The sequence below is a fragment of the Adiantum capillus-veneris genome, chromosome 26 (assembly GCF_014529385.1).
Source record: "Adiantum capillus-veneris isolate H3 chromosome 26, ASM1452938v2, whole genome shotgun sequence".
NCBI lineage: Eukaryota > Viridiplantae > Streptophyta > Polypodiopsida > Polypodiales > Pteridaceae > Adiantum > Adiantum capillus-veneris.
The window spans coordinates 125,429,182-125,435,790 of record NC_140956.1 but is presented as its reverse complement, the minus strand read 5'-3'; the positions used below and the strand labels follow the sequence as shown (position 1 = coordinate 125,435,790).

The 6,609-nt window shown below is 43.0% G+C and overlaps 1 long non-coding RNA gene across 1 annotated transcript in view; it reads left to right on the top strand.

The window, feature by feature from the left end:
• The first annotated feature begins 6,224 nt into the window (after positions 1-6,224).
• Positions 6,225-6,609, top strand: part of LOC147424155 (uncharacterized) — a 477-nt gene continuing 92 nt past the window's right edge. The window contains exons 1-2 of the long non-coding RNA XR_015186574.1: positions 6,225-6,362; positions 6,479-6,609. The exon at positions 6,479-6,609 is cut by the window's right edge and continues 92 nt beyond it. This is a non-coding gene — a long non-coding RNA (uncharacterized LOC147424155). The remainder of the gene's footprint in view (positions 6,363-6,478) is intronic.

The window sequence follows — 6,609 nt, the reverse complement described above, 5'->3', positions numbered from 1 at the left end:
CTTCGTTTTTGAGGACAAAAATGATTCTCCAAAGGGGGGGGTAATGTAAGGACATGGATCCTATGGGCAAGGCCACCGGCACGGCCGGACAATGTGTACACTAGGGGAGGCTATAAGATAGCACGGTTGGGTGGAGACTAGCACACGCATAACCACCACCCTTTCATGATAGTACAACGAAGATTCTGTTCCAAAACTTGATTTACTCTCTATGTTTGTCCATCACTTTGTGGGTGATTGGCTAAGGAGAGGTTGATTTGTACTCCGAGTAGCTTGAATAAGCTTTCCAAAAGCTAGAGATGAATTGTGGGCCTCGCTCAAAAACTATGTCATCCGGTAATCCGTGATAATGATAGATATGTTGTAGAAAGAGTCTGGCCGTACCTTTGCCGGTGATGGTTTTAGTGGTTGGAATGAAGTGTGCCATTTTTGTAAACCGATCCACGACTACTAAATTGGAGTCAAATCCTTGTGACAAGGGTAGCTCTACAATAATGAAATCCATGGAGATGGATGACGATGGTTTGCTTGGAATGGGCAAGGGATGGAGTAACCCATGAGGACGATGATGAGGGGCCTTTGATCTATTGCAAGTGTCACAAGTGCTTACATACTCCTTGACAAGATTCCACATTTGAGGCCACCCAAAGTCACGAGAGAGAAGCTCAATTGTCTTATTAACCCTTAAATGCCTTGCTGATGGAAGACCATGCCACTGCTGAAGTACCTCCAAGTGTGTTGGTCCTGGCGGAATATAGAGAAGACCCTTATAGTAAATTAGTACATCAATTTCTTGAAAGTCCTCATTAACCCCTTGTCCTTGTAGTTGTTGTCTAATAATCTGAGCAAGTGGGTCCTTGACAATTTGCGTCTTCACCCTAGAAAGAAAAGTAGAATCTTCAGGAGCTTGGCCTATGGTGGTATTTAGCTTAAGCTGCTCAAGTTTCAAAATCACGGACTCTTGTTGATCAAATGTTGCGTCGCCTTCTCTAGATGCAAGATAGGATCTTCTTGATAAGGCATCTGACTTACCTTGTTGATGGCCAGGCCTATAAGAGATAAGAAAACCAAACCTGATAGGATACCACTCCACCTGGCTTGGCGACAATTCAAGACTCAGGATGCCATGAAGTATTCCAAATTCTTGTGATCTGTATAGATAGTGATCTTATGAGGAGCTCCTTCAAGTAGGTGACGCCAAGTGTCAAAGGAGTCGATGATTGCTAAGAGCTCTTTGTCGTGGATTTCATAATTGATTTCTGCAGCTGAGAACTTGCGGGAATGAAAAACCACTGGATGTACTCGACCATCCTCACCTAGTTGGGATAGAATAGCGCCAAGGGCAAAATCTGAAGCGCCTGTTTCTAGGATGAAAGGCTTTGAATGGTCTACGTGAATTAAAATGGGTGCGGTCGTGAAAGCTTGCTTGAGAGTCTGAAAAGCTTTTGCGGCTTTTGAGTCCCACACAAACTTATTATGGCATGTCAACCTTGTGAGTGTTGTAACCACCTTGGAGTATCCCTGGATAAAGATACGATAGAAATTTGCAAACCCGAGGAAACATTGGACATCTCTTACAAAGGTGGGTGTCTCCCAATCAAGGATGGTTTGAACCTTCTTTGGATCCATGGAGATTCCCTTTTCAGAGATAATTTAACCAAGAAATTCCACCTTAGATTGATGAAAAGAGCACTTCTCCAACTTTGCATATAACCCTGATGCACGAACCTTTTCAAGCACTAACCGTACATGGTGCTCATGCTCTTCTTGATCCTTCAAAAATATCAAGATATCATCCAAGTATATTACCACAAAATAATCCAAATACTCCTGAAAGATGTCATTCATTAACGTAATTCTACCAATTCATCTTGAGATAGCTTGTATATTGGGCCAAAAAAGGGGTTGTGTTCCCTCCCTGAAGCTCTATAGCATAAGCATAGGTTCGATGCTCTGGTAAGAGGTCTGCATTCTTCTTCTCAAAAACATCATTGTAATCTTGATATTGACGTGGCAATGCCTCCATGATTTTTGTTGTTGACGTGTCGGTCGGTGTTGAAAATATCAAGAAAGTTGGATACTTTTTTGGATGCACGCATGAAGACCTTGGCTCCAAGATATATAGGCATATTATGTCTTCCTTTCTTCTTTTAATCTTTTCATGGTTCAATTCTCTGAGCCCTCCAATTGATGTTAGGATTATGTAATTCAAGCCATGGTAGCCCAATAACAATTGGACTGGTTGGGAGTTGTACGATATTGAACGCTATTCTTGAAACATGCTCCTTCAATGTTACTTCTATGGGGCGAGTTTCAAACCTGACATCCCCTGAAGCGAGGGGACGACCATCAATGACTTCTACAAATGCTGGATTAGACTTCTCCACAAGTGGTATGCCTTGTTCTTTTGCAAATTCTTTGTCCATAAAGCACGCTGTTGCACCTGAATCTAGTAATGCTTCACAATCCATGTGCCTACCCGGCATATGGATCTTGACTGGTAGCATATAACTTGAAGTGGAATCAGCGGGAAGAAAGAGACCTTGTTTTGCCTTTCTTTTGTCCAACCGGTCGATTTCTATTGAGGTTGGACGTCCATGTTTTCCGAACACGTTGAGGCCATTGCACCATGAACCTTCATCCTTCTCTTCCTTGAACATTGTTGAACAATGTGCCCCTGCTCTCCGCAATACATACATAAGCCATTAATGCATCGCCTTTGCTTCTCTTGGGCTAAGAGAGGTTGAAACCGTGCTATATTGATTCGCATGGGCTCAATGTTTGATTCGTGGCCCTGTTGAGGTGTGTAGCCATCATGTGTCACTTGTGTTTGGGATCACAATGGTGTCCCAAGACGCCTCTCCTATCGTCTCTCAAATAGTTGATTATCACATTCTATTGCTTGAGAGATGAACTCGCTTAGTGTGTGAACCTTTGGCATAGTCAATAAAAGATCTTTTACGCCATCCTTAAATCCCCATCGAAATTGGCTAATGAAATATTCCTTGTAATGTAATCGGCCTATTCACTTGAGAGTAGCGAAAATTAGAGAGAGTGCTTTTGTTAAATTACTTTGTGAGCATAGCGGGTGAACATAATTGATGGTAGCAACATAAACATAGCATTTAGTTAACTTGGCATGAACAATGCTTTTGCAAGAGAGAGAATTTAAAGAACATGACAACAGTTGAGGACCAGATTTATGTGGAGCCGGTCCCCCCTCCAATAGCATTTGTATTATGATTTTTCCCATCAAGAGAGACTTGTTACAATACAATCTTTGTGTTCCTTGTGACCTAATTGATACAATGAAGATGGAAAACTTCATGCATCACGAGCATAACATAAACTTTGAAGAAAGCATTAACTATCCTAAGCCTCAGTCCCAAGACCTCAAACACCTTCGAAGGTGGAGAGAGCTAGCAGGGAATGAGGGTAGGGAAGAGGAAGAAGAAACATTTCAGAGAGAATAACTAGTTCCTCACTTATCATCACTCTTCTTGCTAGCATACATAATAGCATTGTAATGAAGATGGAGAAGATGGCAAGCTTAAGCATTGAAGCATGGCTCTTGGTTGGATTTGCACTCCATAGTCAAGAGTGTTGGTGTAGGCTCTCAACCTCTCAACTTGCTTGGAGAAGGAGAGGGAGCTCTTGCACTTTGCACTTCACACAATGAGAGTGTGTGTGAGTGTATGTGGGAGAGTATACCCCCTAAGCAAGCCCCTAGCTTTCTTGGTCCAACCCCCCTTGTAGCTCATGCTTGAAGCTCATTGGACCCCTCCAAGCCTAGCCAATCACAAGCAGGAGGTAAATCAAGTAACAAGGGTAGCCTTGGGACAAGTGTCCCCCTTTCCCCTTTGAGAGAGAGGACTTGATAAATGCTAAAACAATTGATTAGATCTTCTAAATTATCATTGGACCCCTTGGGAGGCCAACCAATAGGCTTCAAGCACACCATGAGGGCAACATGACAAGTGTCCCTTTTGCTTTCTTTGTACCAAGCTTGCCTTGAGTGAGTGTGTGGGTGTTTTCTCTCATCCCCCCCTTGTAGGGCTCACCCCCTCCTTGTAGGGAATGGTGTTGACTTTTGTACACCTCAAGCCACTCAACCTTGGGCCTGGTTCCCACCACAAGCTTGGCCCTTAAGCCCCTCAAGCTTGGGCCGAGTTCCCACCTCAAGTACAACCCTAGCATCTCAAGCATGACAAGCACCTCAAGCATCCCAATCATCAAGCACCTTAAGCATCTCAATCATCAAGCACCTCAAGCACCTTAGTCATCAAGCATGACAAGCACCTCAAGCACCTTAAGCTTGGGCCGGATTCCCACCTCAAGCTCTGTCCTAGCTTACCTAAGGTCAAAGGACTTTTACACTAACTATTGGAGGTCTTCAATGAAAACTAACCCTAAGGTCTTATGCTCCATTGGTTAGCCTTGCTCTTTGATAGACCATCTCTCATTTGGGCCCCTTTACCATTGGCCCAGTGTTGAGATAGATCTATAAGCACATACCTATATCTTAACCCTTGTTCTCGTTTATTCTCCCACATTAAATGATCAGTTTAATGTGAGAAAATCATTTGGGTTGGTTAGATATTAGATTTTATGACATTCCGCATGCCAAGTTAAATCACAAGTGAGCTGTCAAAATTCGATGCATAGATGGATGCAGAGATTTCTAAGTTTGGTTTCAGCAACCCTTGCTCTATCAGTATCCCCAAAGGTTGCAGAGAACTTCCACACAAAAGCTTCAAAGTCATGAAGAAAAGGAGATTCTTTTTCAAGTAAGGGAGCAAACCAAGAGGAGGGTCCCAATAAGGCCTACTTGAGAGGCATCATCTGTATAACGCTCTCGTTGCATTCTAATGAAGAGACACACTTGTTGGAGAAAAACTCTAAACTTTGAATCTAGTCCCATCAAATTGAAGCTCTTGAATTTAACGTTGAAGATCTTGCAACGCCGGTCCCAAGATTAGGGGTTGCCCTGCTTGAAGTTGAGCGTTACTCCGGCGAAGTTCTTGTAATTGAGATTGGATGCTTTGCAATGCATTGATGACACCTTCCATCGTCGGCTCCATGATGGCTTGAGAAGATTAAGAGATGGTAGTCTTGCCAAACTGTTATGAGCGCGTATAGAGCTAGAAGAGAGCAAGAGGAGGCGCTCACAATGTACAAGAACTTGGGACTTGATGATAAGCTTAATATTGATTACAAGACTTAATACTTTATTAAGAGAGCTAGATACAAAACTTGGATTACATGACTTGAGTACAAGACAAGGCTTGATTGCAGGGACAAGACTTGAACATAAGAACTAGAAGAGGGATTTCCTCATAGGAGCCTCACAACTGGTGTTGGCAAGACTGAGGGGCTTGTGGCCCAAGACCCCTATTTATACTACTAGTGCTTGAGGAGGTTAGAACTTTCTAGGTTCTTCTTGAAGAGGCTAGAATCTTCTAGAGCCTTCTTGATCCTTCTAGTTCTTCTAGAACCTTCTAGATCCTTATTCAACTTTCTGGAGCTTTCTAGAAACTTCTAGATTCTTTCGAAATCTTCTCCAAGCTTTTAGAAACTTCTAGAATCTCCTTGATACTTTTACAACCTTCTAAACTCTTCTAGATTCTTCTAGTGATGATGTAGGCGATGACACAGGTGATGGTGCAGGTGATGATGTAGGCGATGACACAAGCGACTGACCCTCAAGCATCCATGACATTCAAAGGGCATCAATCACATGAATTTGTGGCGTTCATTGTTTACAGAGGTAGGCTTTGGACCATTTTTTCATTGCATGACGAAAACTTTAATTACCACTCCCTACAAATAGTGAGAACAAAGTCATCTTCTCTTCTTCCTCTGTTTTAGCAAGCTAATAGTGCTAGTGTTGGTCTTCTTGGTCTTCACCTTAATAACATGGTTGATGAGGTCCATTTTTACAACCTGAACATTAATTGCAGAGTTAACCCTCGGCTGAGGTCTATCTTGCATCTCCTTTGATGGACTCTTAGTCCCTTTGCTAGTGGTAAGCGTGGCCTCCATGGAGGGTTCGCCCTTCTCAGTTAGAGTCTCCTGCATCTCGATTGCCGGACAATCAGTCTCTTGTTTCTTACTCGTGACACCACATCAATACATCAATAGCCTAGCAAAAGTCTCTCTCTTTGGCAAGGGCAACCCAGCAAGACTAGTTTCTGTTGGCAATTTTTGATTTGAGGTCGGTAAATTGAAGACGGTGGTTTATAACAGTGACAAAAGCTAGGGTTTAGTAGATATCCGTCGACAGCGTTCTAATATTTACACGAAGATCCTGCGAAGGAGTTTGTTGGTGTTCGCGCGTTGGCTTTGCCATCATGAGGGCTAAGGTTCTCTCTCTCTCTCTCTCTCTCTCTCTCTCTCTCTCTCTGTGGGTGTCCCTGGTAGTTTCTGTGCTTTTCCATACTTTACTGGAATCATTTGTGCTGGCTCTGTGTGTTTGCAGTGGAAGAAGAAAAGAATGCGCAGGCTGAAGAGAAAGCGAAGAAAGATGAGGCAGAGATCGAAGTAGATCTAGTCAGCTCTGGTCTCTCTCTCGGAGCGCAAAGTCTTTTTTGAGTGCTTGCAAGCTTTCAT